The sequence below is a fragment of the Rattus norvegicus genome, chromosome 8, assembly GCF_021556685.1.
Source record: "Rattus norvegicus strain SHRSP/BbbUtx chromosome 8, alternate assembly SHRSP_T2T, whole genome shotgun sequence".
Classification (NCBI taxonomy): Eukaryota; Metazoa; Chordata; class Mammalia; order Rodentia; family Muridae; genus Rattus; species Rattus norvegicus.
The window spans coordinates 62,164,292-62,176,770 of NC_141541.1; the positions used below are offsets into that span (position 1 = coordinate 62,164,292).

At 41.5% G+C, this 12,479-nt stretch overlaps 1 protein-coding gene and 1 non-coding gene across 2 annotated transcripts in view; one reads left to right on the top strand and one right to left on the bottom strand.

The window, feature by feature from the left end:
• Window positions 1-12,479, bottom strand: part of Tnfaip8l3 (TNF alpha induced protein 8 like 3) — a 41,851-nt gene that overhangs the window by 10,387 nt on the left and 18,985 nt on the right.
• On the top strand, window positions 5,078-5,218 carry LOC120094479 (small nucleolar RNA SNORA48). Its single transcript, XR_015628323.1, has one exon. It is a non-coding gene; the product is annotated as a small nucleolar RNA SNORA48 (small nucleolar RNA).

Genomic DNA, 12,479 nt, shown 5'->3' on the forward strand with positions numbered 1-12,479 from the left:
CATCATTCCTAGTGCCGGACATTGAAATTCATCACATTTCCTGTGGACACACAGCAGCCTGCCAGATTCGACATCTAGAACATGCCCGCCAAGTCCCAGTGGAAGTGCTGCCAACTGGTCTCCAAGGAAACTGCACCAATTTTCACTCCCAGCAGTAGTGAGTTCCTGGGGTTAAGCTTCCTCATCAATAGCCCACATTTAATTTTCTTGTCCATCTGAATGGTAAAAAACAATGGTGTTTTGTTTCAACACGCATTGCTCTCAGCGGACAGCTTTACCATTCTCTCATTGCGGTATACAGAAGGTTTAAACTTTAACATACATTGGCCAGTAATTTCCTTGAGCTTTTTAAATCTGAATTTAAAAAATTCTTCCCTCCCATGGTGTAACAAAAGTCTCATATTTTTGAGAACGTTGCTTTTCACATTTAGGTCTTCAACCCATCTGGAAAATATATGTGCATATTATATGAGGTTTGGATAACTTTCCTCTACACAATTTATTTATTTATTTATTTATTGGTTAAATAGCACATCCTTTCTGTTACTGACCTCTCAGGCCTCTTTTTTGTTTCCATATCAAACTTCCACATTTAATGGATATACTTCTGAATTTTTTTTAATTTACCCTTTAGTCTGTTCGTCCATTTCAATAACAACACCACATCTCAATCGCTAATATCGTGGGTAATTATTCTATTTTATTCTGCTTAGAAACTCTCTTGGCCATTCTTTTCCTCTCCAGTATGAACTTTCAAATCACTTGCTCAAATGCATAGAATCTATTAGAGCTAATTACAGAGGTGATAAGTACAGAAGAACCCAGTCATCAACAGCCATTTAGTAACTGCAAGGAAGGGTCAATGAGCTGTGCACACTAATGGCTGGAGTTTTGTCCTCCAGAAGCCACGTGGGGGATGAGAACTAGGAAGTTGTTCTCTGCCTCTGCACATGTGCACCGACTTACACAGAAGAGTCAAGAAGTGAACTGTAAGTTGTATCAAAGAGAAAAAAATGTGCAAATGTTTTATAAGCATGATCAGACGACAGAGAAAATCTGGCCAAATGGTAAGAAAATAATGGATATGAAGTTTCCACATCAAAGGCATGAGTCCACCCCACTCCTCCCAGTTATTAGGCTTGCTGGGCTCTGCTGACAGCTCTAGTCGATTTTCTGTGGCATCTCCTCGGTATCGTAAGGTAGCTGATTTACCTATGCACATTCGTCATCCCCTACCTCACGTTTCCTTGTTTGTTTGTTGTTTTATTGTTTTTGTGTTTTTACAATGGTGGGACTACCTAGTGCAATCTTGGGAAATAATTATTTGGCATTTCTGTCTCACTCCTAACTTCAAAAGGATTACCTCTAAACCTTTTCCATCAACTATGATGCCTGCCGTGGTTTTTGTAAGAGTTTTTATAGCCTTTTGGAGCAAAATAAGTCATAAATCAAGACAAGTTTGAAATACATTGGTGGGTACATCAGACAGACTGGTGTCTAGCAAGATGAGGAAACCTTTCCTATGGGCCCAAGATGCTGTCCGATGGCATCCTTAACTTTTGGATTTATGGAAGCTAGTAGACCTTTTATAAAAGGTCTTAATCTATTAATCACAAATTCAGTTCTAACCCAGAGGTGGGTCAGGAATGGCTGTTCTGGAGGGTTAAAATGAACCCAAGCTAAGCTAACTAGTCTTTGGATCTACAACATTTCAGTCTCTCCACAGAACTGACGTTCTACTCAGCCATTCTATGCAGACACAACTCCTTTTTAGGAGAATTTGTTCATAGTTCCCCTTGTTGGACAGTGCCCTTTATGCACACAGGGGCTACATTTTATTTATTTGATATTATAAGTCTCATAGCTGGAAGCTCATCCCTAGAATGCGAAGTTGGTGAGGCTGAGTTGTGGGCAGGACAGCAGCCTTCAGGGGAGAGCATAGCTGGTAAACGCCATTAAGAAAGAAACCCTTGGACCATGAGGATTTAGAGATGAATTATTTTCATATCCTCTGTATCTGACATAACACTGACAGATTACCATACCTAAGTCTAAGCAGTCAAGAACACAGTTTAGCACAATGGGATGAAGTCCACAGATAAACCAAAGGTCTAAAAAAAATCCCAAAATGTGTATATTTGCAATGAGATTGACTATTACATAGCCCTATAGTTACAGTTACTTGTAATCGCTCTTACTTATATCTAAAGGGTTAGAAATGAGAACTTTTGAAGAGGTCACTGTAGTATTGTCTTTTATTACTTAAATAAAAAATATTTAATTAATTTTTAAGCCAGGATAATTATATTATAAAACATACTAGATACTAATTAAAATCAAGAAACACTAGTACATAAGGTATAAAACATCATGAATATTATTAGACTAGACATTGATGTTAGTCTAATAATATTGAACAGAAATTAACCGAACTCTTTGGGTATCTCTAGCTGGAGTAAATGGAGTTAAAGTTTAACTTAATAGCTAGACTCTTTGTTTTACCCAAGTTATACCGAAATATAAAGACAGTGAAAAACCTCGAATCTTTCAAACATTTGTTTCGTATAGCATAGTGGGGTTTAGGGTGAGCAAACAGCCATGGAGAAAAGCTTTGATGAAAGGACATGACATTTGCATTTGTAGCATCGCTAAAGCCAGGACTAGCATTTTATCAATTAGAAATAAACCAGGTGGAATATTGGATGTCATGAACAATTTTTAAAAATCTAATTATAAAACTACTTCAGAAACAGAAATGGTGAGGCATTGTTTAGTCCTCGGCTGTCTGCGGTGCCGGAGGTGAGCGCAGCCAGCATTTCCCAAGTGCACAGAGTGTGCTCTGAGGTGATAGAGCAAAGTTTATAGCCTGCAGGGGTGGGTTAGCGTGTGGGGCACAGTCCTCGTCTTTAAATCAGAAAGGAGTCTTTGAAGTGATGTTCTTTTTTATAGATGATTAAATCATCTGATTTTTATATTTGGAATAAGTCTCTACAACTAATTTAAACACTAGTTATCATAGTTAAAAGTCCTTTATAACAAACACTATGTGTTATTGGCTTATTTAATAGACAAAATCTAACAAATGGATTTTACAAATGTATATATATCTGCATATATCTGCATATGCATATGTCTGTACATACACACACACATCAACAGCTTTGTTCATTAACAAAACATATTTAATAACAACTCTTAAATGTTCATTTAGTAAAAAGAGACTAGGAACAATTTGTTACTTAAAAAAGACTATCATAAAAAAGCAAGCATTAATTTTATCTCAGAGTATTGAATTAACCTTCAGAAATTTTATAGTCTTCACATTATTTTTAGCTTAGTTATAACAATCTTTATTTTCACACAACTGATTACAGCATACTTTAACCTTAACATTATTATTACAAAATTTAGAAAACAATTTTAATGAGGTAATCTTAAATGAAAGGTCAGGAGGCTATATCTGAAACATGAAAAGTATGACATCTTAGCTATATACTAATTATAAACACAGGTAAAGCACATAAATAGTTCTTGTTTTCTTAAACAAATTTAAATTAGTTACTTGCTAAAGATGTAAGTTATAAAAGCTTGGGGCTGGAGAGATGGCTCAGCGGTTAAGAGCACTGACTGCCACCGGCCTGGAGCGCGTGGGCACCAACAACCTGGAGCGCATGGGTCTTGAGTGCATGGGAGCCAACAGTCTGGAGCACACAGTCCTGGAACGAATGGGCGCCAACAGCCTGGAATATCTGAGCCCTGCCGTGGGCCCAGCATTGAGCGAATGCGCCTGGCCATGGGTGCTGGCGGTGCTGGTTTTGACGGAGCCATTGAAATGGAACCTGCACCTTTGGAGGAAGCTTCGTGGGTTCCTTTGGCCAGAGCTGGAGGACGTGCACCTGGTGTAGCCAGGATGGCCTGCCAGATATTTGTGAGAATCTCCCATTTGATTTTTACATGGTAGATGCTAAAGGCTAATTCAACTAATGTGGCCACGTGTCCAAGGGGTGGGGTGTGCTCAAGCTTGAGTCTCCCGGGTGGCTGAGAGAGCCTGCGGGGGTGATGAATGGCAAGAAGCTCAGGGGATTAGAGACTGATGTTCGAATGATAGAAACGCTTACGCAGTTGCCTTTTTTAAACATCAATACCAGACTTCTGATTTGTATTTTTTTCTTGTTAACTATTTTAATTTGTTGGCTGGCTATATAAAGATGTTTTTAAAATTCAGTTGCTTTTTGAGGTAATTTAAATTAATGTTTTAATGATTGGGGTTCCATTTGATTGTTTGCATTGAGATTGCAATGTGCGCAATTTTTTTTTTTGTAGTTGGACATCTTGTTGACATCGAATATGACTTTGATAATAAATACCAGTTCCTGAAAAAAAAATCCTTAAAGTTCCTAAAACATGCGTGTGCGTGTGTGTGTGTGTGTGTGTGTGTGTGTGCAGACATAAGCTACATTTCTTAATTTTTGTAATAAAGACTTTAGTATCTCAAGGGAGGACAATTGTCTAATAGGAAAAACATATCCCGTAGTAGGATTAATCACCTCTTAAGATTAATTTATACCCTCAGTCAATAGGGACCATTGTTGTAGAACCAGAATTGGGATAAAGGTCAAGGGGAACATCTTGACCAGAATTGTAAGATTGTGTACATCTTGCCATTAAAAGCTAATTGGCTGAGGACCATCCACCTTTATTTGTTTTACCTATATGTCACATTGATTAAATATATGTTTGTCTTGTCTCATTATTATATTATTTTTTTTTAATTTTAGTTTACTGCGAGCCAAACTGAAGCTGAACCGAGTTAGCTTACATAAGCACTTACTTATAAGCCAATTTGGCAATATATACATTATGTAAAAAGAAAACAACCAAATGGAGACAGTACATATTGCATAAGATATGTTTTAATAAGCCAATATTTTATCATAATTGTGCTAGAACTTTTCTGATGTTCCTTGTAAAAAGGATAAAGCACAGAGATCTTCAGTAAACATGTATCTCTACTAATTTATATATAGACCAATAATAATGAAAACCTTACATTTAAGTTGTATGTTAAGAATTCTTTTACCCCTGGCAATGGGCAAAGAGACACCTTGGTGTTGTTCTTCTGTCAGTCAGGGGACGGCAGAGCGGATAGCATCCTTCGTTCATCCTAGCCTGATGCCTGGCTTGGTGGCCAAAGCTGTCTTATGTCTAGGACTCAGAAAACGAAATCAACCAAATCAAATCAAATCAAATCAAATCAAATACAGGCAGCGTAGTGTAAGAGGAGGAAGACAGAGGCTGCCAACCGCAGTGCCACTCACAGACCTGCCCTCCTGCACACGGCACACAGGCGGGCCATAGGCACCCATGTGCTGCCAAGCCGTACAGCACGGATGGAGAATGTCACCCAGGGACCCACCAACTTTGTACCCAGCCTGCATACAGCAGGAGCCACCACAATGCACAAGTATACGGTGGTCAGATGGGAGAGAAAGAGAAGTGGAAAACCTTCAGCTTTATGAAGAAAGTTGGAACTGGAGACTCGAGGGTAGTCACCCTTGTGAGTGGCCAACCTGTCCCAGCCCTGGATGAAGGCTGTGTCTGGGTCAGTGGCCAGGATCAGTGTTGATATCTGTGGCTTATAGTAACCTCTAGAGGATGTGGACACTCCCTGATATCCCATGGGGATATCCAGGGGCTATGCTTAGCTCACCCCTTGCTCACTCTATCAGTCTGAATGTGGCACCCTGGAGAGCTGGCCCCATCTCTCACTGCTGGCAGCACTCAGGAGAGCCTGCCCTGTGCCTGGTCCAGGCAGCACAGAGGAGCTGACCCTGGTGCCAGGGGAATGGGTGAGCCAGCCTAGTGGCCTGAACATGGGAGAGTTGCTCCACCAGTCATCTGCTGTGGGGTGGCACAGGCACAGAGGTGATGTCCCCACTTCTGTCATGAGCTCAGGAGAGCTAGTCTTGCCCCTCACCAGCTCCAACACTTGGAAGAGTGGGCCCTGCATCTCGACTGGACAGCACACCAGACCTTGATGGTGGAGGCCATCAAGTGAGCCAACCCCAAGGGAAAGAACGTGGGAGAGCTAGCCCTGTCACTCCTCTGCTGTGAGGTGGTGTGGATGTGGGGAGAATGTTCTCCTCCCACCCACCACCACCTGAAGCAGTCGAGAGAACTGGCCCAGGGTCATGAGGACGGGTGAGCAACAGCCAGTTGCTGGACTTACGAGAGTGGGCCCTATACCTTGTCTGGGCAGCGCAGTAAGGCTGGCCCTGGTGGAGTGGACACAAGTGAGTGAATCAGCCCCAAGGGTGAGGGCACTAGAGAGCCGGCCCCATCACTTGTTGGGTGAGGTGGCATGGGTGCGGGTGGGGTTGGAGAGTGTTGTTCTCCCCCTCCCCCTCCTCACCACCTGCAGTAGCCTGGAGAGTTGGCCCGAGGGTCATAAAACCTGGAGAGCTGGTCCTGCCCTTCACTGGTTGTAGCACAATGGAAAATAGGTCCTGCGCCTCGCCTGGTCAGTGCAGTGGAGCTGGCCTAGTGGTGAGCCAGCCCTTGGGATGTAAGAGCTGGAGACCTGCCCAGCCCCTCGCTGGTCCCGCACCTTGATTGGGCAGCACAGTGGAGCGGGCTCTGGAGGCATGGGTGCAGGCAAGCAGGCTCCAAGGTCATGAAAGCAAAAGAGCTGACTGTGCCTCCCGCAGACGGTGGCATTGGGTGGCCCACCTGGGGCAACGCTGGAAATTCCGCACATTGCCTAGCTCAGATGCCACCCAGGCCTGGGTCCAGGGCTCTAAGATGGCCTCCTCCAACATCTGTATCATCTGCGAATAGTTGGAATGCACGAAGGGGCCAGTCCTGCTGATCCAGGGCTGCAGGCTCTCTCTGACACAGGGCAGCAATGAGATGACCTGGAGGAGTCCCGTGAAGATACAATCTTGATGGTGTCACAAAGCCAGAGATCTGGGGCCACACTGATGCCTCACGGCCATGAACATTTGCAAGTGATGATGTGTGGACAGAGGGATAGGCTGTGGGACACACTGTGACACACTACAACTTCCACCATGAGATTTATTTATTTATTTTTTTGGTTCTTTTTTTTTTTTTTCGGAGCTGGGGACCGAACCCAGGGCCTTGCGCTTCCTAGGTAAGCGCTCTAACCACTGAGCTAAATCCCCAGCCCCGAGATTTATTTTTATGCTTGAATTTTGTTTGTCATTTGTTTATTTCTGGGTGTTTTATTTTTGGGGCTAGATTGCAAGGGCAAAAGGTGGATATGAGGGGATAGAGAGATGAACAGGACTGGGGTACATGATGCAAAACTCACAAGGAATCTATAAAAAGTTTTAAAAAATTTAAAAACTATATACCATTATAGAAACAAAGCAAAGATCTGTTTTGGAAGGAACTCCATATATATATGTTATTTAAGATTCCAAAAGTATTATTTTAATCAATTTTAAGATATTTAGAGTACTCAAATGTACAAATAGTGTGTATTTATCAGCTCCTAATACATAATCATAGTATTGACATTTGAAACTGCATGCATGTGCATTTTAGTTGGGCATACCAAAAATAATTTTAGCACATAACAAAAATGAATTTAAGAAGAGAACCGAAGTGTCCACAGTGTTTAAAAAATAAAAGAAACTTTGTTGATAATGCTATATTTTTCCCACTGGATGGTTTTAGCTCCTTTGTCAAAGATCCAGTAACCATAAGTGTGTGGGTTTATCTGGGTCTTCAATTCTATTCCATTTGGTCTATCTGTCTGTCTCTGTACCAATACCATACATTGTTTATCACTATTGCTCTGTAATACTGCTTGAGGTCAGGGATGGCGATTCCCCCAGAAGTTCTTTTATTGTTGAGGATAGTTTTCCCTACCTTGGGTTTTTTGTTATTCCAAATGAATTTACAAATTGCTGGTTCAATTGGGGGTCAGCATATAGAAGAATGCAAATTGATCCATTCTTATCACCCTGTACAAAACTCAAGTCCAAGGGGATTAAGGACCTCCACATAAAAACAGATACACTCAAACTAATAGAAGAAAAAGTGGGGAAGAGCCTCAAACACATGGCACTGGGAAAAATTTCCTGAACAGAACACCAATGGCTTATGCTCTAAGATCAAGAATCGACAAATGGGACCTCATAAAATTGCAAAGCTTCTGTAAGAAAAAGGACACTGTCAATAGGACAAAACAGCAACCAACAGATTGGGAAAAGATCTTTACCAATCCTACAACTGATAGAGGGCTAATATCCAATATATACAAAGAACTCAAGAAGCTAGATTCCAGAGAGTCAAATAATCCTATTAAAAATGGGGTACAGAGCTAACCAAAGAGTTCTCAGCTGAGGATTATCGAATGGCTGAGAAGCACCTAAAGAAATGTTCAACATCTTTAGTCATAAGGGAAATGCAAATCAAAACAACCCTGAGATTCCACCTCACACCAGTCAAAATGGCTAAGATCAAAAACTCAGGTGACAACAGATGCTGGCAAGGATGTGAAGAAAGAGGAACACTCTTCCATTGTTGGTGGGAATGCAAACTGGTACAACCACTCTGGAAATCAGTCTGGAGATTCCTCAGAAAATTGAACATAGTACTACCTGAGGACCCAACTGTACCTCTCTTGGGTATATACTTAAAAGATGCTCCAACATATAACAAGGACATGTGCTCCACTATGTTCATAGCAGCCTTATTTATAATAGCCAGAAGCTGGAAAGAACCCAGATGCCCTTCAACAGAGGAATGGATACAGAAAATGTGGTACATCTACACAATGGAATATTACTCAGCTATTAAAAACAATGACTTTATGAAATTAATAGGCAAATGGATGGAACTAGAAAATATCATCCTGAGTGAGGTAACCCAATCACAAAAAAACACATGGTATGTACTCATTGATAAGTGGGTATTAGCCCTAAAGCTCGGATTACACAAGATTCAATCCACAGACCACATGAAGCTCAAGAAGAAGAATGACCAAAGTGTGGATGCTTTAGTCCTTCTTAGAAAAGGGAACAAAAATATTCATAGAAGGAAACACAGAGACAAAGTTTGGAGCAGAGACTGAAGGAAAGACCATCCAGAGATGACCTGGGGATCCAGCCCATACACATACAGCCACTAATCCCAGACACTATTGCTAATGCCAAGAAGTGCATGCGACAGGAGCCTGATAGAGCTGTCTCCTAAGAGGCTCTGCCAGAGCATGACAAACACAGAGGTGGATGGTCGCAGCCAACTATTGAACTGAGAATGGGGTCCCCATTGGAGGAGTTAGAGAAAGGACTGAAGGAGCTGAAAGGGTTTGAAACCCCATAAGAACAACAATGCCAACCAACCAGAGCTTCCAGGGACTAAACCACCATCTAAAGAGTACACGTGAACAGACTCATGGCTCCAGCTGCATATGTAGCAGAGGATGGCCTTGTTGAGCACCAGTGGGAGGAGAAGCCCTGCCAAGGCTTGATCCCTCAGTGTAGGGGAATGTCAGGGTGGGGAGGCAGGAAGGGGTGGGTGGATGGGTTGAGGAACACCCTCAGAGAAGAAGGGAGAGGGGGAATGGGATAAGGGGTTTGTGGATGGGAAACCAGGAAAGGGGATAACATTTAAAATGTAAATAGAAAAATATTCAATAAAAACTGTTTGATACAAACAATATATGAAAACAATCCAAAATATACTAAAACAATTATCTCAGACACATGACACAATTACATGAAATCAGATATACCAATTTTAGAAAAAGAAACAGAAAGTTTATCTTATTTTTTTTAAGATGTGAGAAAGGCTTAGTAACAGAGGAGACTGAAAGGTGAAGTTTGTCTATAGCCTTAAGGTAAACTCCTTCTTTAGCTTAGGAGGGGGAGTAGTTTTTTATTTTAATTGTGCCATAATCAGATTTCTAGCAGATAATTTGGAGATCACAACTTGTGCCAAGCAGATCTGGCCACTTTTCCACTAAATGCCAATTAAAAGAGCAAAATTAATAGTAGCAGGAGAAAAAGATTTACTCAATGTGATCACATTGAGAAAGAGTCACAATGATCCAGCAAACCTTTCTCAAGTCTACCCTTAAGGCCCTGAAGTAAGAAAAAGTTTAAACAGAGGTCGGAGGATATGCCCATTCGAGCATTCCTTGTCAAGGAACATTTATACCCATCATTGACTCATTGATACCTGGATTTTAGTCTCACCAGTGAGGTGGTCTAACAAGCCGCTTGTAACAAGTAAGGTATAGGTGGTGGGAATTTAAGCTCATAGAACTGAAGGTCCTGAAAGGCACTGTAATCTGATTAATTCAGCAACCACAGTTACACACACACACACACACACACACACACACACACACACACACACACACCTGTAAAATGAGCTGGAGAAGTTGAGGCACACAAAGGAAAAGCCAGGAGGAGACCACTTGGCAGAGAGCAATTAATGTTCTACCTAGTTTTGTTTTGTTTCGCTTTTTGTTTTTGTTTTTGTTTTTGTTTTTTTTTTGTTTGTTTGTTTTAAGAATTTTGTTTCCACCAAATACTAAGTTTCCTAACTTAGAATGTTAGAATGGTTTGGAATCTTCTTCAGAAAGACATGTCATCCCTCTGACTGCGCTCTTTCCTGTTCCCAGAATGCAGTTCTGGAGAAACACGCCAATCTTTAGGGCCCATTCTTTTAAGTCTGATAGTTTGGCAGACACAATGACAATGGTCTCTTTGGGCTCCTTATAAAAGTGAACTGAGTGGAAATCAGGCTTTATGAAGCTGCTCTTCAGAAAAGGCATGGGTTACTATGTATGACCCAAGGGCAGAGTATGGATGGGTCTAGGATTTACCTAACTGTGGTGTCAGTGTCTCTCAGATGTTAAGCGGTTTTCTTGTAGAACAGCAGAAGCAAGGGGATACAGAACTCACATTTAGCAGGATCCACCAGTCAATGAACAGAGGGGAACACACCGAAGGTAGGACTGAGGACAAAACTCCATGAATATTGTTGAGGTGACACAGACAGAGATTCATTTCATTATCTTTAACAGTCTGAGGAGTTCCCTAAACTGTAGGGACCTCAGTGCACACCAAACTGATTTTTGGCTTTAAGCCTGAAGGGCCTTTTAGGACTGATTTGCATACAAGGGTTTCCCACAAGACAACAATTGTTGCTTAGACCATACCTAATAATTTGGAAAAAGACTGTGAAGATCTAAAAGACCCTTGTTTCTCCATTCCCTACTGAGGAATCGCCACTTGTGTGGACACCTCAGAAAAAACGGGCTTCCTGTTCCAATGTCCTTCTTGGGTACACAAACATGAGGGGCTCAAGACAATGGTGACATAGGTGTCTTCCCGGGCAAGCTATACAGTTCCTTCAAACTCAGGAATGTAGTATGTTAGTTGGGTTTCCCTATGAGTCTGTGGTATATCATGGGGTGCTACCCCTGATAATGGAACACCTTTGGGTAGAAGGAACAGGGGCCTCTTCTCTTTTGAGACTTTATTATCAGGTGTCATAAAACTCCTGGGCTAAAAGCTCAGCAAAGTCAGAAGAGAAGCAATAAAAAAAAAAAAGCAGAATTAGGCGTTTGAGGAGGAATGTAGGGAGGCAAGGTTAAAGGATAATACATCAAAACTTTTGAAAGACAATGAAAACCAAGACAAACAACGCAAACATCAAAATGCCTTCGAAGTTCCAAAAGCAAATAAAATACTGATAAAAATGCTTTTAGAGATAAAAATGCTTTTAAAGCAAGCAATCAAACCAAATCAAACCAAACCAAACCAAAGCAAACCAAATGCCTACACCAAAATGTTTTAAAAGCAAACAAAACAGATTTCATAAACCAAATATGTTAGCAACAGACCAAGAAAGTACTTGTTAAAGTAGAGTCCTTGATAATCAGCTCGGAATAAACCGATGGAACTTCACCCAAACCAAGAACTCTCTAAGCCCGGGAAGGAGTTCATCACCAGTCCACTTGAGGAAATGACACTGGGTGGTCTGGAGTGAACGGGTCCGTGCAGATACCCATCTTCCGTTCAGTTGGTTCCTCCAGGGAAAAGTGGATGATTCTCAAGTCCTGTGTGCGCCACCACAATCAGGGACACACAGAACACAGCTCTGGTTTTAAAGGGAACATGAGTTTATTCTGGAGCCATTTTGAGTGACCATGGATGGCTCTGGGTTACCCCCCAATTCCATGTTCCCCTCGTTGGGTGTCTGATAGACAACACCAGGAAAAAGAATCTTCATTCTGCTCCTTATTTCCAAGGTTTTGTGCTTTTTAAGTAAAATTGCGCACCCACTTTCAGCAAGCACTTTCTGCGTGTCTGTTGATCTCATAATACACAACAATCACAGCAGTTTTAAACATAAATATATTTGCGTTCCCATGAGAAGCCTTACCCGCTCTCATGCTTATGAGTATTACCAGTAAATTCACAATATGCTTACGG